The sequence below is a fragment of the Rana temporaria genome, chromosome 3 (assembly GCF_905171775.1).
Source record: "Rana temporaria chromosome 3, aRanTem1.1, whole genome shotgun sequence".
NCBI lineage: Eukaryota > Metazoa > Chordata > Amphibia > Anura > Ranidae > Rana > Rana temporaria.
In genome coordinates, this window is record NC_053491.1 from 116,179,634 (window position 1) to 116,204,511 (window position 24,878).

A 24,878-nucleotide genomic window follows, 5' to 3' on the forward strand; every position below is an offset into this window, starting at 1 on the left:
AGTGTGTTTTAAGGCCCACTGTAAATTCAACCCCTTTCATCATATAAGTTTTTGGATTGTCTTCCTGACCAAAGTTAAGTCAGGGAATTAATAGAACCAGGAATGTAAGTAGCTATCAAGTCCATTCTTCTGCACACAAAGCATAAGTGATGTCACCTTCTTAAAAGGGAGGAGATGTCAGATGACACATTGACAGTGTATATAAGAGACAGCTGTCTTTTTTGTTGTCCAGTTATAATTTCACAACCTTCCCTGTAATTTATTGAGTAAAGGCATTTGAGTCCTATAAGGCTGCTCTGAGTTTCAAAATATTTCACACGCTCCCTGACTGGATGGTTGCTCACTGCCCCTGAGCTAGCTGGTCTTGCATGTGGGTCCTCCAGCCTCACTCACAGGCATCAAATGTAACAATGGTCCAAGAGCTAGGGTTAGACTTGTGGCTATTCCTCAGGTTTTACCTTTTCATCTACCACCACCATATGGATTGATTAATGGGAGCTGTAAAGTTGATGCATTGAAGGAGGAGGTCCTTCTTTCACTGCCTCAGGAACCCCACCTGAACCAGTCTGAAGTCCCAGTGAGCCCATCTGACAATGCGGATCACTTCGGTCATTGCCCCAATTAGTCTACAGCACTCTGAGCACACTGATCAGATCAGGCACTTTCAAGGTGATGTGGTCATAGTCTCTTCAATTATTGCATTATGTCTGCTGGCAATTCTACTATATCCAGGACAACTATCAAAAAGACCATTCTTAGAGAAAGGATCAGCTGGCTTCTATGATCTATTCAATCTTTTCCACAGTTTTAATCAATAGCTCCCTGTGTTCCATGAGAGTCTGGTGACATAAACCACTAAGAGAATATCATCCAGGCAATATATAGCTTAACCTATGCTAATGAAGGAGTGATATAGGTTAGTCTAAGGTAGGAAATTGATCTAGTGATTGGGTGGGCAGCAATGGAGTGGGAGGCAGGGAGAGAATCATCTGTAGAAACAAGCTGCTTCTTACTCACACGCCCTTTGGAGAGAGGTGATGCAGCATGGGACATAGCTGGCCTTTTATGGGAGACCTTTTCTTCTCTTTGTGGTAGAGGTGTGAGATTTTCAGGGCTTTAAGGAGTGGAGGCTCTTTCCTGTGTAGTGCAGAAGGAGTGGGCATGCTTCATGCCGTCCTCTTCTTTGTCCCAGTCCACCATCTTGCCTGTTACTGGGAAAAAAAACTGTCAGCCTTTTTGTCTGTGCATTACCTGGCTGTCAGTGGGTGGATGCGGTCTAAGGCATCATTGGTAGCTGCAGAATGTGTGCCGACAGGCCCCCGGGTGGCTTAGTGCAGAGGCGCTGCTCTGACAAGCCAATTCCCGCTGTAGCTCCTGTATCAAGCGGCCATACACACTAGTGGCCAGCTCAGCCCACCCCCACCCCAACAAAGGAGTGATATATCTGGAATAAGCATCTTTGAAAATAACCCAAGGTGGCAAGTCAAATTACCAACCTGAACCTGATCTTTTGTCCAAGTACAAGGTATAAGCTTTGACTTGCCCTGGGTGACTGATATGACTGAATCCATCACACTTTCAAAAAGTCAAGACCCCTTGAAGGGAATCTGGCACCAAATATTCCTTGGTGAGGTATTTACTTTTTTTCTTCTGGACCTTGGCTTTGAGACCTGCCTCAAAACTTTCTGACTATAGCCTCTCAACCTTCGCAACTGAGGTCAGAGATATTGCTGACTTACATGCACTGAACATATTTGTCTAAACTTCTTTAACATCCAAATTGATTTTCCCATCTGATAAATCTTTTATGGAGACATTACCATCCACCGAAAGAGTGATATGAAATGTCAGGCACCTAACCAAAATTTCAACCAGGGAAGTGTTATTCAAAGAGAAAGTATCTTTTTTTAGCAGATATATGTCAGAAACCATGAATCAGACCAATATAGAAGTACAGTTAAATCACACTTGTTTAATAATAAAAATAAAAAGGTAAACAGAGTAAGGCCTCTTACACACGATAGGTTAACCAGAGGACAACGGTTTGATGGACCGTTTTCATCAGTCAAAACTGATCGTGTGTGGGCCCCATAGGTTATTTAACCATCTGTTAAAAAAGCCAACTTGCTTTAAAGTTAACCGATGGATTCCTAACCGATAGGTCAAAAACGCTCGTTAGTAGGCACAACCATCGGTTAAAAATCCACACATGCTCAAAATCAAGTCGACGCATGCTTGGAAGCATTGAACTTCGTTTTTTTCAGCACGTTGTTGTGTTTTATGTCACCGCGTTCTGACACGATTTTTTAACCGATGGTGTGTAGGCGCGACGGACCATCAGTCAGCTTCATCAGTTAACCGATGACAACGGTCCTTCAGACCGTTCTCATCGGATGGACTGATCGTGTGTACGAGGCTTAAGCATAGTCAAAACATAGCCAGAGTTCAGTAACCGGATCTTTTTGTCTGGCAAGCCAATGTCAGAGAGCCAGAAAAAATAGTAGTACAGCAAACAGGATCTGTAGTCAGAAGGACCGTAAGCCAAGCAAGTCTTCAACAGGAACGCAGGAGACAGTCTCTGTGATCTTGACAAGCAGGATCATCAACAGTTGGATCACTGTGGAGAGGTGGGAGCTGACAATTAACTGACAGTTGAGCTGCCAGCACAGAGAAGGAAGGGCTGAGCCAAGCCTGACAGTACTCCCTGTTTAATGACCCCTCCCCCTCGGAGGACCACCGGGCTTGACGGGAAAACATCTATGAAATCACCTCGCCCCATTAATTAATGGAAAATGCGAAGGGGGAAGGGGGTAACAAGAGAACCCAGGGGCTATCAGTTGGATAGATTAAAGAATCAAAAAGATTTTTTTATGTAAAAATAGAAAAATAGAAAAACATTTTATTAAGACAATTTTATGACATCAATTACGATATATTGGTTCAATCTCCATTGAATAAGATATGGAGAATCAAGATGAAGCATTGATTAGTCAATTCGCTCTACATGTTTCACTCGATAAGAGCTTCCTCAGGAGCGTTTATGGACAATGCTAAGTATCAAAAAGAAAAACATATACTTAATTGACTGTAAATAGATTACATAGCAGTGTGTAGATGCAAACAAATGAATGCAAACATTTTTTGAAAAATATATGTAGGGAGATTGGTTACATCAGTTGAGGCAGAAGGTGCATATTCAACAATTTTATCTACAAACAACAAAGGCGCTCAAAAAGAAAACGTACCAAAAGATAATAAAATAGGTTATCAGAAAACCATCTATAGTATACCAGCATGCACGGACAGCCTTTGCCCAGGGGAAACCATAGCCTCAACCAGAACCATAGGGACACAGCAGGACCATAACTGAAATAAAGCCACCTAATGGAAATATATAGAAAAGAAAAAAGATATATATACATATATGTACATAACATATATGGGCACATATATATCTCTCTCTCCAAATTTTTTTAGATATAGACTCAAGGTGTAGGTAAGAATGAATACATAAATACCTGTCTGTTTGAGCAAAAGAGCCCTTTGAGTAGAACCAATCGATATTAACCCACAGCAGGGATCATTGAAGAGAGAGGCAACCAATTGCCTGGAGTTAAAGTTGACAACAAAGTTGCAATCTATATCGAGAAAAAACAATAGAATAGAAAATATATATAGAGAGAGTTTACAAGTGGGTAGGTGTCTTTAAAAAAACGATCTGAATGACAATTAGGTCCATAGAGCCAAAACGGCTAGTGAACAGTATTACCTGTAGACAAAAGGCACAGTTAGAGCCTGGGTAGGAGAAAGTGTCCGCATCGCGGCGGACGGATTCGTCAGACGCCGCCGCGATGATTGATATAAAGCACGGCGCTTCTCAGCTGCATACCTGCAGACCAGACACACCGCTACCAGGGACATCGTCTACTTTCTCCTACCCAGGCTCTAACTGTGCCTTCACAGCACACTGTCTACAGGTAATACTGTTCACTAGCCGTTTTGGCTTTATGGACCTAATTGTCATTCAGATCATTTTTTTAAAGACACCTACCCACTTGTAAACTCTCTATATATATATTTTCTATTCTATTGTTTTTTCTCGATATAGATTGCAACTTTGTTGTCAACTTTAACTCCAGGCAATTGGTTGCCTCTCTCTTCAATGATCCCTGCTGTGGGTTAATATCGATTGGTTCTACTCAAAGGGCTATTTTGCTCAAACAGACAGGTATTTATGTATTTATTCTTACCTACACCTTGAGTCTATATCTAAAAAATTTGGAGAGAGAGATATATATGTGCCCATATATGTTATGTACATATATGTATATATATATATATCTTTTTTCTTTTCTATATATTTCCATTAGGTGGCTTTATTTCAGTTATGGTCCTGCTGTGTCCCTATGGTTCTGGTTGAGGCTATGGTTTCCCCTGGGCAAAGGCTGTCCGTGATTGAACCGACTTATCGTAATTGATGTCATATAATTGTCTTAATAAAATGTTTTTCTATTTTTACATAAAAAAAATCTTTTTGATTCTTTAATCTCTATCTGCACCAACTAATAGCCCCTGGGTTCTCTTGGTACCCCCTTCCCCCTTCGCATTTTGCACTTACAATGTTGATGATATTAAGAAGCATGTAAAAACATCGATATGCCTGCCCGACTTTCGGGTACAGCTGGTAACGCGGTGAAGTCAGAACGTCGCCTGCCCACGTTCTGACGTCACCGCGTTACCAGCTGTACCCGGAAGACGGGCAGGCATATCGAGGAGCCGGCTCGATGTTTTTACATGCTTCTTAATATCATCAACATTGTAAGTGCAATTTTTTATACTGCATTAAACACCCCTTGGATTTTACACTATGCGAGTTTTCGTTTCCTGACATATCGTTATATTTACTGGATGTGAACGGCTGCATGGAGGATAACCCTGGTGGAAAGCTGTGGTGAAACTAACAACTTTTTATTTTTTTTCACAATCCAAGGTTTATTAAAGGATAATTGAAAAAAACAGTAAACAGTATGTATACTAGTAGAACATAAAACAAGTATCAATCATTTAACAGATATGTCAAACAAATTAAGTTTATCTTAGGTGATTGAGTTCAATAAAATTGAGAGGCATATTTAGAGAAAAGTATTGAGAGGAAGTAACGTAAATAAAGAGAAGATAGGGGGGAAAGCAGGGGAAATGGATGGAGGGAGTGGAGGAACTAAGGGGGAGTAGGGTGTAGGGGATGGCTAGTGATGATGGAGATCATGAATTCACAGAAAGAAGGCATATAATCAATTACGTAATGTCAATTCTCATTTAAAACATTCAAAGGTACATATGACAAAGGAAACGTTTAGAAGCAAGTAAAAGGCACAAATCAGGGGGAGAGAGATCTACAGTAGCAAGCGATTAGGGGCCCATATTCTTTTGAGTAAGTAAAAGAAACCCAAGGTTGCCAAGTTTCAATGAAGTTGGTACTGCATTCATTTTTCATAGCAATTAATTCTTCCATTTTGTAAATGTAACGGACCTTTTCCAGTCAATCTCTGACGGTTGGGACACGGTTAGTTTTCCAATGCAGCGGAACCAATGATTTTGCTGCAGTGAGCAAGTGTCTGGTTAGAGACTTTTTGTATTTTTGTATGGAAAAATAATTGATGTGTAATAAGCAAGCAGCTGTGTTCAGAGTTATCTTAATATCAGTAATGTGCTTAATCCATTTGGAGATTTTTTCCCAAAAAACGTGTATCAAGGGGAACTCCCACCAAATGTGCAGAAAAGTGCCAACTTCTGCTATGCAGCGCCAACATGTGTCAGAGATTGTCGGAGACCATCTATTTGCTTTCAATGGGGTCACATACCATTGTGTTAACAATTTATGAGAGGTTTCTTGGTGCTTGGTGCTCAGCGAACATTTGTGTGCAAATATACAGGCCCTTTCCCATTGGCGCTCATTTATCTGGTGTTCACGATCCATCTCCCACTTCTCTTTATGTATGTTAGCTTCCTTTGAGTCATGAGAGCACAGCCAGGTATAGGCTAGGGATGACGTTTTAAAGACCGGTGCCCTCTTGAAGCAGATGTCATTCTTTGGAAGTACGATGTTTTGTGTTTACTATTGACAAGAAAGTCCCTCAGTTGCAGATAGAACCAAGGGTTTGGGGATGAGTCTCCATATTCGGCTTTGAGGGATGAGAGTGAACTAACAACTTTTTAAGTGAGTTTGATCTCCTAAGCAGCGATCAATACCATCTGGTAAGAGGCAGCTATTACCTATGGTGGTGGTTTTCTTTCTTCACATTTTTCTGGATGTCAGCAGTTTGTGCACTGGATATTTATTTCTTCAGACACTCTTATGAATTTATATTCACCGTTTGGGGATCATTTTTCTATGGACTCTAGATCGTAGTATATGGACAGTTCATTAATTGGACTCCCTTTCATCACACCTGTTATTATTGTGTTTTTATTTATTCACGTGTGAGCACTTTATTTGATATATTGACGTTCAGTCATTGCTATATATTTTTTTATTTTCAACATGTGCACTTCATTTATATAGTGACATCTCTATTTTTATTCTCATATATTTTTTTTCTTTAGTGCAGCTGTCGTTTTGCTTATTGGTTGTTGGTGTAATATAACACTGTTTAGCTGCTGCTGGTTAACCTTGAATGAGCGCAATATTTTTTTCCATTACTGAACTGGATCGCCCCCAAATTGCTGGGGAAGCGGAGCGGAGCAGAACCAGACATACCTCTTATAGAGGTAATACTTGAGGCGGGTGCCTGCACAGGGACTACCGGAGCGGCCATAGTGGGAGATTCTAGATGAGCTGTGCGACTCAGGAGCGTCTGCGTCGCCGTGGCAAACTGATCTATGTGGTGATCCAGGTCATCCAATCTGGAAAAAATATTATCTACAAGTGGCCTGGCTGCACCTTCTGAATTCATGGTCTTTGCCTACTGTCAGAAACCATGAATCAGACCGAGACAGAAGTACAGTTAAATCACACTTGTTTAATAATAAAAATAAAAAGGTAAACAGAGTAAGCGTAGTCAAAACATAGCCAGAGTTCAGTAACCAGATCGGGTAGATGGGCAAGCCAATGTCAGTGAGCCAGCGAACGTAGTAGTACAGCAAGCAGGATCTGTAGCCAGAAGAACCGTAAGCCAAGCAAGTCTTCAACAGGAACGCAGGAGACAGTCTCTGTGATCTTGACAAAGGCTAAGGCAGAGAGCAAATGAACTGGAATACTTTAAGTAGGCAGAGCTGACGAGCAGGATCATCAACAGGTGGATCACTGTGGAGAGATGGGAGCTGGCAATTAGCTGACAGCTGAGCTGCCAGCGCAGAGGAGGAAGGGCTGAGCCCAGCCCTGACTATATAATTGTGAACATGCAGGTTTCTCCTTGACCTTCCTCCAATTCCAGCATTTCAATTTCTTCCATTAGAGTAAAGGGGGATGGCTGCAGTTAATATTTTCAGGATTTTGTTGGTACCTCTACTGGCTCATCCCATTCGATCCCTGGTGTTTAAATTCCTACAAAAGTCTTTCCCACATATCTGCATTTTACAAGAAATCTAGGGCTCTTGCCCTCCGGAATTTTGGGTGGGGTGGGGGCCTCTTACCATTCTACATACTCCCGCTATGCCAGGGGAGTTAGCATCCTCATTCATAAATCCCTAACATTTCAGTTATTGGGGGGCAGATATGTGATCCTGCATGCCCTTATCTATGATAAACAATGGGTGTTGTGGGATTATATTTACCTCCTCCGGGTCAAATACAGGCCTTTTATGATTTGATGCAAAATGTGCTGGGTTATGACACTCCTGATTTTTTATATTTGGGGATTTTAACATGGTTCTTTCCCATGACATGGATAGACATCACAATGCCTGCAAATTTACCTGCCACTCTACAACACACACAAAGCCCTCTCTCTCTCGTGTTGAATTAGCCTCTTCTTCTACAGCAGCCCTCTGCTGGGTCAGAGAGGCTCATCAGTTCTCTTGGGGAATTTCAGACCATGCTCCCCTATGTCTTACTCTCTCCCTAGCTAACTCTCCACGTTTAAGTCTATGGCGTCTCTCCAGGTACTGGGCACTAGACACCAAGGTCCACGAATCACTAATGGAGGCTATTTGTAATTATTGAGTCCTCAACCAGAACGCAGCAAATTGTGAAGTAATGTGGTATGCTTTCAAAGCTTGGGTTAGGGGGGAGTATGTTTCCTGTATCTCCTTGTGGCTCGTTCTCTGGAGGTCTTGGAGGCTGAGAGGTGAGCAAGGGCATTTGGGAATTCTCCAAATGAGACTAACCATTCTGCTTGGCAACAAGCGCTTTGAGAGCTCTCGCTATATCAAATTAAGCAGACTAAAAAATCCGTACTGTACTCCACTCAATGAGTGTTTGAGTATGGTTGGACAGGGGGGGAAGAAGTGGGTCAGCTGGTAACATCCCCAGAGGGTATTAATGTAAGATTCTTTCAGGGAGTGCCTAATTTTCGACCTCAGATCTACCAGCCTTCTTGGATGGCATCTCCTTCCCTGTGTTGGAGAATTCCTCAAGAAATTAACAGAAGGCACATATTACACTGGAAAAGGTTCAGGCTGCCATAAGAGGGTTACAGAGTGGTAAAACTCCCCAAGAGGATGGTCTGCCCATGGAATTTTACTCCCAACATATTGAGCTACTTGCCCCTAGACTAACGGCCCTCTTCTCCAAGTTTGCAAAGCTGGAGTGCCTAAGCCTGGCAAGTATCCTCTGGAATGCACTTCATATAGGTATAGTTTGGGAGGCTATGTGTCCCTCTTCTTATGCACGACCGGTTTTAATGTCCTCGAAAAAACAACGTTTTTCTCAACGTGATTCTTGTCAAGCCTGCCTTGCATACATACAATCGTAAAAAGAAAATGCTCGAGCAAAGCGCGGTGACGTACAACACTTACGACGGCACCCTTTGGGCTGCTTTTGCTGATTTAGTGTTAATAAAAGTTTGGTGAGAGACGATTCGCTCTTTTCAGTCTTTGTTCTTTTCAGTCTGTTACAGCGTGACAAATGTGCTATCTTCATTACAAACGCTAGTTTTACCAGAACAAGGACTCCCGTCTCATAACTTGCTTCTGAGCATGCGTGTTTTTTCCCCCGTCGTTAAAGCCTACACACGACCTACACAATTTTTACGTCATGAAAAACGGTTGTTTGTACGCACCATTGCTCATAGAGTCTGTTTATGGAGGGAAGTTGCCATTGTAGAACTCCCTCTAGCAGTTTCTGGCCTTAAAGAGGAAGTAAACCCTGATGGGTTTTACTTCCTCTTTTTCTCCCTGCAAAGCCTGCAAATGAAAAGCATACTAGCCCATTATGTGACACTTACCTGCAAAAGAATCCAGCGATGTCCCCTGTGTAGGCAGCGTCCATCTTCTGGCCATTCTTCTTCCGGGCCGCAGACTCCGGCTCTGTGATTCGCCGGAACTGTGTGATGTTACTGCCGCGCATGCACACGGAAGCCACCATTAACGGCACAGGCTAGGGAAGAAACGGCACACGACCATTTTTAATGGTCTAGAAAAAACAACGTTTTTTCAACCCGATTCTTGTCAAGCCTGCCTTGCCTACACACGATCGTGGAAAAAAAATGCTCTAGCAAAGTGTGGTGACATACAACACGTACGACGGCACTATAAAAGGGAAGTTCCATTCGGATGGCGCCACCCTTGGGGCTGCTTTTGCTGATTTTGTGTTAGTAAAAGTTTGGTGAGAGACAATTCGCGCTTTTCAGTCTTCGTGTTTTTCAGTCTGTTACAGCGTGACGAATGTGCTATCTCCATTACGAACGCTAGTTTTACCAGAACGTCCCGTATCATAACTTGCTTCTGAGCATGCGCATTTTTTCACATCGTTAAAGCCTACACACGACCGTTTTTAACGACGTGAAAGACGACAACGTGAAAACGCGGATGCTAAAAAATTTTAATGCCCATTTTTCACATCATGAAAAATGCTCTGGAGCCCACACACAATCGTTTTTAATGACATAAAAAAATATGTAATTTTTTCACGTCATGAAAAACGGTCGTGTGTACGCGGCATTAGTTTTGTTTCTTCTCCGCGCAAGTGAAATATCTCCTAAACGGCGCACGTTTTGGAGATATTTCCACTACCTATAGGTAAGCCTTATTCTAGGCTTACCTATAGGTAAAAGTCACTAAAAAGGGTTTGCAACCACTTTAATACATAAGGTCACTGGCACTGAAACTAGCATGTAGCAAGAATAGCCAGGATGAAGCTACAACATCTAAACTGCATATTGTTAAAGCTATTGGGGCACATAACAGCAGGGGAACTAGGTTTGTTAAAGCAAGAGACCAGCCATGGTAGCCTACATATTTCCTTCAGCACAAGTTTCTTTTAAATTATGGCAATTTATGCATTTTCACTATTTGATAAATGACTTCCATTAACTTAATGTCTCACTCATTAGGAATGATGTGCTAAGTCAGCATGCTTTCACTTTTTCCTGTTTCTGCTGTGCATGCTGTTACAAACTCAGATATTTTAAATCTCTCTGCATGTAATGCCTATATATATATATATATATATATATATATATATATATATATATATATATATATATATATATATATATATATATATATTGTATATATCCAATCCATATCTATTCATATTATATATGAATTATAGCAAAATAAAATCCAGAAAGGTACCTTTAGGTTAAATGGCTTCCACCCAAAATTATCTTTAAAGTGTGTATGTGTTTTACTTGTGTTACAAAGTTTAGATGCTTTTGAATGACTTTAAAGGGTGTATGTATATAATTTGGCATAGCTGCATACTGTATTATGGCCACTGGATGGTGCTGACTATCATAGGTAATCAGTATGCTCATCAGTGCCATCTTGGGGCCATAATGCTGTATTTTCCTCATTCATACATTTAAACCACAGAGATTATATCATATGTACATTAAATTGTGTCAAATTCATACAATGCTGCCATTGTTTGTATTTTGGGGGGGATTTACTAAAACTGGAGAGTGCAACATCTGTTGTAGCTGTGCATAGTAACCAGTCAGATTTTTATATATTTTTTACATTTTATCACAAATACTTAATAGTTTAAGTTTTGGGGTTGTATTCAATATGTGCAGAGGGAGATCACACACATACATATAAGTATAACATTTAATAAAAGTAATGACAAATATAGATAAAGAAAATATAACAACAATACCTAACTAAAGATGTTGTTTCCGCCATGGGTCCCTCTTATTATATGGCATGGCGCAGAGGATCAGGATCAGATGCATGCCTGATGGCAGCTCTGAGGTGAGACAGCTCTAGCAAGTTCTAGCTGTGTTATCTAGGACTTGTGTGTAAAGAATGGCCAACCCCCACTGCAAGCAACAATAGGACATTTTCTAGGACTTTTGAAGTGACATTCCTATAGCAAGAAGTCAGCTAAGGTAACCAGACTTTGTTCTTGTATGGCCCCCTAACCAAGGCTTAGAGACATTCTTAAATATTGTTAGACAACTAGGCAACTTTAAATAAGGAAATACACTATATTGCCAAAAGTATTGGGACTCCTACCGTTACAGGCACATGAAATTTAATGGCATCCCAGTCTTAGTCTGTAGGGTTCAATATTGAGCTGACCCACCCTTTGCAGCTATAAAAGCTTCAAATCTTCTAGGAAGGCTATCCACAAGGTTTAGGAGTGTGTCTATGGGAATGTTTGACCATTTTTCCAGAAGCGCATTTGTGAGGTCAATCACTGAAGTTAATGAGAAGGCTTGGCTCGCAGTCTTTGCTCTAATTCATCCCAACGGTGTTTTATCGGGTTAAGGTCAAGACTCTATGCAGGCCAGTAACATTCCTTCACCCCAAATAGTGTATATAATATGCAATTTCCCTTTCACTTCACTCCTTGGCTCACAAATATAATAATGCCTCCAAAATATGGACATCAATACACTCGACAACATGCCTTTACCATGGACGGACCACCACGCTATCAAATTTAAAATCACCACCAGCACCTCCCCCCAAAAACCGAAACACTTAATAACAACTGTAACGTTGGGGGTTGTTAGCTCAAGTGAGATATGCGGTTTTAAGTGATTCACGCCAGCCAGGAACTATGTTTAAGGGCCTGGTAGCCCATTTTTATTAAAAAAGGCAAAAACAAAAGTCCAAACAAAATAATGACTTCAGCCTCCTGGCTCACACATGCAAAAGGAAATACCGAGCCGCCTGGCTCTTGTCAGCAGTAGCACAACTGCTCAGGCTCCAGCATGGAGCCCTCCTGACTCCTGTCAGCAACCTTAGACTCAGGTCTCTGGGGTTTCACAGTGCAGCCTGCACTCTCCAGCTTCTCCAGCTAATTCAGTGCACACCTGCACTCTCTGAGTTCTCCCTTCCAAGCCTGGACTCCTTGGGAGGGTGGAGCCCAAAATGCTGGTCCTGAGTCTCCTATCAGGCCCACACACACCTGCACAATCAGTGAGCTGATCAGCTTTAAAGCCTGAACCCAGGACTGGGGATTCCATCCCACCTGGATCTCTACGAAATCCCCGGGCTCCAGGTCCCAAAGTGGATTTTAGTAAATACAGAGGAAACTGAAAAGCCAGTTTCCTCTCAAACCAGCAAATACCCTGGAACCCCTCAACCTGCCTGGTTGAGAATCCTGGGTCACCACACCCCTGGGGTACCACACTACTACACAACACACTGGATAAGATCTCAGAATAAACTACACTTTGAACTCTTCAAAGTCACACTATCAAAAAACATAGGAATGCTACTGATCAAACACTCAACTCCTTAAACAAAGCATTACTACAAACAGCAGAGACAATCGCTCCAAAACGTAGAGCACCCATCCAGAAAAACAATTCAGGCTGGTTCAATGACAGGCTTACTTTACTGAAGCAGGAATGCAGAAGAGCTGAAGAAGCCTGGAGAAGAAATCCCACAATGGAAAACCACACAAACTACAGAGCACTCACTAATAAATACCACAAGCAATATTCAAGTCAAAAAAATAACATTTCTCAAACACCATCTCAAAAGCCATAAACCGTCCCTGCAAACTCTTCAAATCAGTCGCTCAGACTATGAACCCCACCTGCCTAGAACCTCCAGCTAATGAAACTCAAGAATTCTGCAATGAGCTTTCAGATTTTTTTATCAACAAAATTTAAAACATTCGGGAAATAATTCAACAGAAAAAAACAACCAACCTCTCTCAGCCAAAGCAAGAAGAGGAAGTCAATACAAACATTATACAACTAACAAATTTTGTGCTGATCCCGATCACCATCATCACCACCAACAACATCATCAGAAGCCTTTGAGACAGCACATAACCAAATGATATAATTTCTACAAAACTCCTGAAAGAATGTGATATCTTGGCACTCACCATAACACATCTCGTAAAACCAATCATTCAAAGAGGGTATTGTTCCAATCTATAAACAAAAAAGTCAGTGCTACTACCCATACATCACATGAAAAGCAGAGCTCCCGGGTGCTCGATCCACAGTCGCTGGCTGCGAAGAATAATGAAGAAAAGATGATCCGCACTCCGGTCGTTGCTCTTAAACAATTGACGTATAAGGCCTTAGTCATAACCACATTACAGACATGAAACTTGTGAAATAAATAGTAGATCCAAGGATCACTGATTCCACCCGTCAATTGTCTAAATTGACCGCAGGCAATTATCCAAAGAAGGAAATCATCTGCAATGCATATTGGGTTATCCATGTGTATGCCACTATTGTTCACACACCTTGTAGTGATGATATTTACATGTGTGCACACAGTCGTGCATGCATCCATACACATATACATGATTAAAACACATTATAAAATACAAGAAACATTAAATACAAAAGATACAAATGATAATCCAGGTATGTGAAAAAACACCAGAAGAGGAAAAGAGAGAGCAAGTCCAGATCCCACCTCAGGTTTAACCCCTGAGGCGATCTAGTTTTTAATCTAAAAATCCACCATGCTTCTCTCCCCAATAGTCTTCTCTCCCTGTCACCTCTTTAGGGTTAGTGAGACAACCGTTCTATTCCCCTAAAATGGAAGGAGGAAAGATCGCCCTGATGATATTCCCTAAAGTGACGTGTTGCATTCAAAATGTTTCTAGCGTTTGGATTATTTGTGTCACAATAATGTTCCCCTATACGGTTTCTCAAGGGACGTGTAGTACAGCCTACGCATTGAAGGCTGCATGAAGTACAGGTGATCAGGTAGACTACATAGTTAGTGCCACAGTTGATGTATTGCTGTATAGTGAACTCTTCATCTGTAGCTGTGGCAACAAATGTTTTACCCATATCACACAAATTACAGTACCTACAGGTTTTTGTATTGCAGGGGTAACTTCCAGGATAGGAAAGCCAGTTGGGTTGACATTGTTTGGATGAGAAAAGACTAGGTGATAGTGTAGTCCCCAGTGTGGGCGCACGTCGGCTAGAAAAAAGGCAACCTGCTTGCAAAATCCCATTTAAATCTTTGTCTGTATACAATATTGGTAGATTATTTTTTATTATTCTGATTATTTGATTGTATTCTTGGGAAAATGTGGTTACAAATGGTAACCACAGAACAGATAGAACAATTCAGGTAATTGGCCATGATATGGGATGGAACAGTTCAGGTATTTGACGATCATAGGAGTTGGAACTTACACAAACAGTTCAGCTGCTGATAACTGGCAAAGTCTTTATAGATGATCGCTGCTGTCAGAAGTGTGTGTCTCCTTCTCCAACATGCTTCTGGTTAACGTCAATGCAGGTGTTACTAACACTATCAGTCCAACATAACTAACAACAATACCTATATAGCCAATTTCTGAACAGGTAAATCTATTATCACTGAAGGCCTGGTCTAACACTAAAAGAAAACTCAGTCTACATTAAAGGTGAAGTATTGTTACAGGGACACTACCTCTCTCCCACCTGAACTCTACAATATTCTGTATCTATAGTGTCCAACTATAGGCCCAACTTCAAACTACTTAATGTGTGTGTTTCCTCTGTGATTTGACATTCTAGCTGTCTAACTGGCTCTTGTCTACACTGACCCCAGTATGTGTGTACAAATTGTCCATACATGTGTCACCATACTCTACATGCCAGTCCCAAATCCAAGCAATTCGGCAGGAATGAGGAAAACCAAACCTGGAAACCTATTTAATTGCATAATCATTTGCAAAGCAAATTTTATGAAAACTCAATCAAGTGTATTGAGCATGGTGGCCAAAGGATCGCTGAGTATCAGATATAACTAACTGTATATATACTACTAGAACACCTCATGTTTGACATTTGAATTTGCAAATACTAGTTTTCTCTTTTGTTGTTTTAAATTATTCAACATAATCAAAGAAAAAAAAAAATCTTAGGGCAGCACAGTGGTTAACCACTTAAGACCCGGGCCTTTATGTAGGTAAAGGACCTGGCCAGTTTTTGCGATTCGGCACTGCGTCGCTTTAACTGACAATTGCGAGGTCGTGCGATGTGGCTCCCAAACAAAATTGGCGTCCTTTTTTCCCCACAAATAGAGCTTTCTTTTGGTGATATTTGATCACCTCTGCAGTTTTAATTTTTTGCGCTATAAACAAAAATAAAGCGACAATTTTGAAAAAAATTCAATATTTTTCTATAATAAATATCCCCCAAAAAGATATAAAAAAACTTTTTGTTTCCTCAGTTTAGGCCGATACATATTCTACTACCTATTTTTGGTAAAAAAAATCGCAATACGCGTTTATCGATTGGTTTGCACAAAATGTATAGAGTTTACAAAATAGAAGATAGTTTAATTGCATTTTTATAATTATTATTTTTTTACTACTAATGGCGGTGATCAGCGTTTTTTTGTGTGACTGCAACATTATGGCGGACACATCGAACAATTTTGACACATTTTTGGGACCATTGTCATTTTCACAGCACAAAAATGCTATAAAAATGCATTGTTTACTGGGAAAATGACAATTGCAGTTTGGGAGTTAACCGCTAGGGGGCACTGTAGGGGCTATGTGTGACCTCATATGTTTTTCTAACTGTAGGGGGGTGGGGGTGGACGTGTGACATCATTGATCGTGTTTCCCTATATTAGGGAACACACAATCAATTAAGCTGCCACTGTGAAGAACGGGCAAGCTGTGTTTACACACAGCTCTCCCCGTTCTCCAGCTCCGGGGACCGATCGCGGGACTCCGGCGGCGATTGGGTCCGCGGGTACAAAGCTTCAGACCGGATCGTGGGGCACGGGCGTGCGCCCGCGACCCACGGCTGGGCACTTAAAGAGGACATACAGGTAGGGGTTGTGCCCAGCCGTGCCATTCTGCCGACGTATATCTGCAGGAGGTGGTCCTTAAGTGGTTAAGTGGTTAGCACTTCCACCCAGCAGCACTAGAGTCATTAGTTCAAATCTCAACCATGGCACTACCTGTTGAGTGTTTGCATGTTCTTCCTGTGCCTTCAAGGAATTCCTCCCACACGCCAAAGACATGCTGGTAGATTAACTCTCCTGTCTAAATTGGCCCTAGTATATGTATGAATTGGTGTTAGGGACCTTAGATTGTGAGGTTCTTGAGGGCAGGAACTGATGTGAATGTACAATATATGTGTAAAGCACTGCATAAATTGACATTGACATTATTAAAAATTAAAAATAATAAAATGCAAATTATCCATTAAAGTGTTTGCAATGATTTATGGAACAATTGGGGAGCTATTAATATGTTTTAGGGACTTGGGGCCAGATTCACAGAATAGATACGACGGCGTATCTCCTGATACGCCGTCGTATCTCTTGTCGTATCTATGCGGCTGATTCATAGAATCAGTTCTGCATAGATAGCCCTAAGATCCGACAGGTGTTATTGACTTACACCGTCGGATCTTAGGATGCAGTACCTCGCCCGCCGCTGGGTGGAGTTCGCGTCGTTTTCCAGCGTCGGGTATGCAAATTAGCAGTTACGGCGATCCACAAAGGTTTTCGCGTTCGTTACGTCGGCGCAAGTCTTTTTTTCCCGTCGCAAAGTTAGGTGTGCTATTAACATGGTGTAAAATTACTCCCCCATGTTAAAGTATGGCCGTCGTTCCCGCGTCGACTTTGAATTGTTTTTTTCGGTGTAAGTACGTTACGCACGTCGCGATTCACAAACCGTCGTAATTTCGCGCAAAGCACGTCGGGAAAATTGCGAACGGAGCATGCGCAGAACGTCCGGCGCGGGAGCGCGCCTAATTTAAATGGCACACGCCCCATTTGAATTGGGCAGGCTTGCGCCGGACGTGTTTACGATACACCGCCGCAAGTTTACAGGTAAGTGCTTTGTGGATCAGGCACTTACACTGAAAACTTGCGGCGGTGTAACGTAAACGGGTTACGTTGCGCCGCCGCAATTGTATGAGAATCTGGCCCTAAATATTTAATGTGATTAATTTTAGCTTGCAAAATAAAAAAATTTGGCCCGGAACCCTGCATTAATTCTGTTCAATCAGCCACATATTGATGTAATTTAGTACTATCTAGGAACTAAACAAAATAAAAGGTCTTAATGAGGTATCAATACATTTCCTTCCTAAAAATAATGAATGGTTAGCACAAAACTTACAAAACACTTTCAGCAAAATTCAAAACATATAGCCATTAATTTGTTGACTCATGAATGCACTTTCTATTATCCATATTCAATAAGCTCATATTAATTAATTCATTCATTCATTATCACCATGTGAATTTTCATTAAAGGGCATCCATTAAAAGTTGTCAATAATGCACCATGTTTGAAATGACATTCACGATAACATTTATAGTATGTTCCTCACATTTGTGCACAAACATTATACATCACCAAATCCATATTGATTTTTCTATTTCAACCTGTTGTTCAATCCAAACTATACAGATCTTGTAATATTCTAGGAACAGACCTGGTTTCTTCTATACTAACGAGAATATGTAACGTAAATATCATTAGTGTTGTATTGCAATAACCAATACAGTAAAACCTTGGATTGAGAGCATAATTCCTTCCAGAAGCATGCTTGTAATCCAAAGCACTTGTATATCAAAGCAAATTTTCCCATAAGAAATAATGGAAACTCAAATCATTAATTCCACAACCATTTATTCGTAGGTCTTTCAGTTTATAGTACATATAAAAAGATTATAGCAATGTGACCAGGCTGTGTAACCATAAGGCCCCGTACACACGAGAGGATCTATCCGCTGGAATTTATCCGCGGATCACTTTCAGCGGATAGATCCGCTGGTGTGTACAACCCAGCGGATATTTATCCGCGGATTTTTTTCGGGCCGATGGTTTTCCAGCGGATCAAAATTTCTTAGCATGATTGATCCGATGGTCTGTACAGACTCACCGGATCAATCCGTCTGAATCCATCTCTCGCATGCGTTGTAATGATTCGACGCATGCGTGGAAGTCCTTATATTACAGCGTCGCGCACGTCGCCGCGTCACCGCGGAGGAAATTCCGCGCGGATTTTGATCTGATGGTTAGTACAACCATCAGATCAAAATCCGCCAGAGGATTTATCCGTGGAAACGGTCCTCCGGACCGTTTCCACGGATAAATCCTCTCGTGTGTACTAGGCCTAAGATGTCCGTCCACAAATGGAAGCCTCCACAAAGGGATTGGAAGCAAAATCCAGCAGTAACTACAGATTATAAAAGAGAAGAGAGGCGCCTATAAGTGTAGCAATATGTTGCTAAATGTTGTACCTTCATTAAATGTAACCATATTGCTACACTTATGCCCCTACACACGATCGGAATTTCCGATGGAAAAAGTCCGACTGACTTTTTCCATCGGAAATTCCAACCGTGTTTATGCCCCATCTGAGGCTTTCCATCAGAAATTCAGAGGAATTCAATCGGAGTTTAGATAGAGAACATTTTACTCCGATGGAATTCCGTCGGAATTCCGATGTGAGTTTGGCCGGGCAAAAGCCTGATTGTGTGTATGGGGCATTAGAGGCACCTCTTATCTCATTTATACTCAGATGTGACATGACGCTACTTGTATATCAAGACATCGCTTGTATATTAAGTCAGAATTTATTTCAAAATTTAGCTTGTCTTGCCAAACGCTCTCAAACCAAGGTTTTACTGTAAAGGACAATACAAAATAATTACCATTGTCCCATCTTATGCTGTTAAGTACAAATTATCTTAGATTAGTCTTTACTAGTCAACTATATTGTTCAAATAACTGCCATTAACCACTTCCATACAGGGCATTTTCACCCCCTTCCTGCCCAGACCAATTTTTAGTTTTCAGCACTGTCGCATTTTGAATGACAATTGCGCGGTCGTGCGACGTGGCTCCCAAACAGAATTGATGCCCTTTTTTACCACCAAAAGCTTTCTTTTGGTGGTATTTAATTACCTCTACGGATTTTATTTTTTGCGCTATAAACAAAAGAAGAGCGCCAATTTTGAAAAAAACACAATATCTTTTACTTTTTGATTTAATAAATATCATAATTAAAAAAAAAAAAAAAAATCCTCAGTTTAGGCAGATACGTATTCTTCTACATATTTTTGGTAAAAAAATCACAATAAGCGTATTTGATCGGTTTGCGCAAAAGTTCTAGCATCTACAAAATAGGGAAAAGAATTATGGCATTTTTTTTTTACTAGTAATGGCGGCGATCTGTGATTTTTATTGTGACCGTGACATTGCGGCGGACATATCGGATACTTTTGACACATTTTTGGGACCATTCACATTTATACAGCGATTAGTGCTATAAAACTCCACTGATTACTGTGTCAATGTGACTGGCTGGGAAGAAGTTAACACTAAGGGGCACTGAAGGGGTTAATATGTTCCCTAAAGTGTGTTTTTTAACTGTAGGGGGGAGGGGACTCACAAGGGGAGGAGACCGATGTGTATTCCTCTGTACTGGGAACACACATCAGTCACCTCACCGCTGACAAGACATACCGTAAATCTGTGTGTTTACACACACAGATCCATGGTCCTGCCATGATTGCGGGCAATCGTGGGTGCCCGGCAGACATTGCGGCCGCCGGGCACGCGCACCGCGTCCCGAACAATGCGCCCCCTAGCTGCCTGGGAAGGTGAGGACGTAATATGACGTCCACGCGGAGGGAAGGAGGGTTCCCGCCGACGTTATTTACAATGACTCGGTAGGGAAAGTGTTAAAGGGGTACAACATGATTTTATTGGTGAGTGGTGCTTTCTTCCTTTTCCACACCCGGTAGGCTGAAATGGAGAGCTAAACATTTAAATAATTATAATAATGATGGCTACTTTTAGGAATTTAAAGGGTGCTGACTTTAAATCAGCCATTTTTCTTTCTTTGTTTGAAATAATCCTAGAGTCACATAATATAACAGTTCTAACTTTTTTATTTTTATTTTGCAACATAATAAACATTTCCTTTTGACTTATACTGTATATCACCCATATTTGAACATCACATTATATTAGTCATTTTACAGTTGGTCAAAAATGAACACATTATCCTGTATTTCATAGACACGGTAGAGAAAGGGGTGTTGAGGGGCTGCTGTAAACTCTGTTGCAGCTCATCCCCCAAATATTTGTTGTTCTCACTTTTCTCATATGCCATTTTACAGAACCTTTGCCTCAGTTTCAACATCTTATAACCCTTCTAATGTTAAACTGAGGCCCCATACACACCATAGAATCTATCCGCAGATAAATCCCATCAAATGGGTTTCTGCGGATAGATTCTATGGTGTGTACACTCCGTCGGATATTTATCCGCAGATAAATCTCCCCTGGAATGGATTTCCAGCAGATGGATATTTGCTGACATGCTCAACAAATCCATCTGCTGGAATCCATTCCAACGGATGGATCCGCTCGTCTGTACAGACTTACCGGATCCATCCGTCAAAAGGGATTCCCCGCACGCGTCGTAATGATTTGACGCATGCGTGGAATTCCTTATATGACAGCGTCGCGCCCGTCGCCGCGTCATAATAGCGGCGACGGCGCGACACGTCATCGGCAGAGGATTTCAGGGGGGATTTCAATGCGATGGTGTGTACACGCCATCGCATAGAAATCTTCTGAAATCCTCGAGAGGATTTATCCGCGGATACGGTCCGCTGGACCGTATCTGCGGATAAATCCTCTCGTGTGTATGGGGCCTCAGTTAGACCCTCAACCATAGGTAGCCAGACTTATTTTACAAATCAGCTGTACTTAGCATGGCCTTTCTATCTTAATTCAGGTAACACTGTTACATTTACTACAGACAAAACAACATGCATTCATCGTGTCTTCATACAAGTAACATTTCCTCAACCATAGCTAGCTACACACAATACATAATGAACTCAACATTTAGATTCAGACATACACACATATCTTATGTTACGGCAGCAATCACAATCTGAGCATTGGCTCATCGTTTTCAAACCTTAAAAAATCGAATTGCTCTGAAACTGAGTCCAACCCCTTTATTCTATCACAGATTGAAACTTCCTGATGATACAACCATTCCCTTGTACATCAGTCTCTCACTCAATTTTATAAAAACCACAGCAATTTTGTAAGTGCAGCGGGGTTCACCCAACACAGGAATTGGCTTGCACCTGATCATCTAGCAACTTTAGTTAAACCAGCTAGGTATCTTATGTAATTTCTACACTTTGTGAATGTACTATGGCTTACAGTACAACACAGCATTAAACCCATCACAAACAGCACAATCTAATTTAATCTTGCCACTACATCATATCTCTTGTTCACACAGATCAAATACCCCAATTCTGCTACCAAGTATTTCATCACGGATACATGATAGTTTAAGTTTTTGGGGTTGTATGCGATATGTGCAAAGAGAGCTCACAGAAATACTTATAAGTATAACATTTAATAAACATAATGACAGATACAGATAAGGAAAATATAACAATAATTGTTAACTAAAGATGGTGTTTCCGCCATGGGTCCCTCCCATTATATGGCATGGTAGAGAGGATCAAGATCAGGTGGCAACTCTGAGGTGAGACAGTTATACAAGTTCTATGCATTAGGATAAAAAAACATTCTGTGTGTAGCAGCCTTCCCAGCTCCCCCGAATTACTTACCTGAGCCCCATCTCTCTCCAGTGATGTCCATGAGTGTCTTAGCTGTCTGAGACTCTTCTCCTGATTAGGTGAGACACAGCAGTATCAGTCAAAGTCAGTCAGCCAATCAGGGAAGAGAGGGAGCTGAGCCAGGTCAGGGCTCCGTGTCTGAATGGACACAACAAAGCTGTGACTTGGCTCGGGTGTCACCATAGCAAGCTGCTGGCTGTGGGGACACTAAACAGGAGGGAGGGGCCAGGTGCAGCGAAGAGAGACCAAAGAAGAGGAGGACCTGGGCTGCTCTGTGCAAAACCATGGCACAGAAGAGGTATGTATAACATGTTTGAATTTTTATTTTATTTTAAATGAGACTTTAAAATCACTGTAATTGAACAAGCTGAAGGTAAAAGCTTTTTGGCTAGCGTGCACAGCTGCATCGGATTGTGGGTGTTCCAGGTTTAGTAAATCTCCCACCAATATTCCCAACATTTCTCCTACTAAGCTGATTGATCCATTCTGCCATGGCTGTGTCTAGAGCTACAGGAATACTAGGTGTCGAGAGCAACACATGCAGTTTTTAGCAGCATGACTAGAGAACTCTATACCAAATTCAACCAGAAAGGGGACAATAAATTAAAAGATAAAACCTCAAAATAAACATTATTTGCCTTATATTTAGTCTGTTAAATATAACATTGAAGATGTTTTGTTATGTATGTTTAATAAGTATTGAAAAATACCTGTTCTGACAGAAAACCAGTGCTGGCCTAAGGCTTGGTTCCCACTGATGTGACTCTGTGGGCCATGTCTTGCGTGGGCATGGCAGCCCCTTCATTTATATGGGCTGCGGTGCCTCTTGAAATGCAGATCCCTGTTCCATTTTTGGAATAACAGTTCCCAGTGTGGGAGTGATTTCCAGTGCATTAGGACTAATAGCCCCTGTACACATCTCCTGTATTTTTCTGTGTGGGTGGTTGCACCTGAGGGAACAGGGGCAATACTGCATTGGCAATCATTCACACAGATATGAATCTGGCCTAAGTCCCTATGAATTCTACAGTCATATCTCAAGCAAAATTATACTATTCTGTAGTCCTAGCGTACTTCTTGTACTAGGTGACAACACTGCCCTTCCGTGAACAGTGAGTGAGTGTTGTCACGACTAGGACACAACATTGTTTTACTGGCAGGATCAAAGAATCGGTAAGCTGCAATAAATACATTTTTGGTTCTAAGATTAGGATACATTTTAATGCATGGGTCAGACCAATTTACTGCATGCATTTTTTGTTGTTAGATTACTAAATTCTATATTAAATATATGTTAAACACATTCAACAAAATGTATCAAATGGGTTTTTACTACTTTAAATGTATCTAACTTTTCAATGGCATTAACCATGAGGATCCATGAAGAGGCTGTCTATTAAGAAAGCAGATGTCATTGAAGGTAAATATAAAATAAGGTTTAAGGGGAAAAGTGCTGATTTACAGAAAAAAAATTACTTTAATAGTAAAACATGCTGGGCTCCTTTCACAAAGCAGCAACTACCACTTTAAGAGCTGTGGTAATTCATAAAAAAATGCTCATAAAATAAGACTTTATTTCATTGAAATTTGCAGGATTCATCTCATAAACAAATCTGTATTTTATCGCATGACATCATATCCACCTGTCAATTGGTATCGCTATATCTTTGGACATGTCTGTTTGTCTTCATAGAGCATAGCCATTGGGGGAGATTTAGTAAAACTGGAGCCCAGAGAATGATGCAGCTCTTCATAATAACCAATCAGCTTCTGAATTCAGTTTTTTCAATGAAGCGTTAACAATAACACCTAGTAGTGTTATTACTACAGTGACAGTGCATATGTTTAGCACTGATCAATGTATTAAGCCCCGTACACACGACCAGTTTCCTCGGCAGAATTCAGCTTCCGACCGAGTTTCTGGCTGAATTCTGCCGAGAAACCCGGCCGTGTGTACACTTTCGGCCGAGGAAGCCGTCGAGGACCTCGGCGAGAAAATAGAGAACATGTTCTCTATTTCCTCGTTGTTCTATGGGAGCTCTCGGCCCGCTGAGGTCCTCGGCGGCTTCAGGGCTGAACTGGCCGAGGAACTCGATGTGTTTGGCACGTCGAGTTCCTCGGCCGTGTGTACGGGGCCTGTGTGTCACTGGTTCCCGTAAAGTTGCAATATGACAGTTAGTGTCCGATTGACTGCCACAATATCACAGTCATGCTATAATTCGCTGATCACCACCAGTACTAGTATGAAAAACAAAGAAATAAAAAAAATCAATAAATATATGCCATAGTTTGTAGACGCCATAACATTCACGTGAACCAATAAATATACCATATTTGGATTTTTTTAACAAAAACATGTAGCAGAATACATATTGGCCTACATTTTGAAGAAATTCGATTTTTTATGTTTTATTTATTGGATATGTTTCATAGCAGAAAGTCAAGCTCTATTTGTGGGAAAAAATTACATATCACAAAAAATGTCCTGGGTATGAAGGGGGTAAATCTTTTGGAGGTCAAGGGGTTAATATGTGAAAACACCAACATTACTCAGTATCTATTTCATGACCCATATTTGAATACCTAAAAAGTCTCCCCCCAACCTTATACTTAATGATTTCCTTTACTAAACTGACATGTTTGATGTCTGGTGCTGTTACCATGATACATGTTTAACATAATAAAATTAC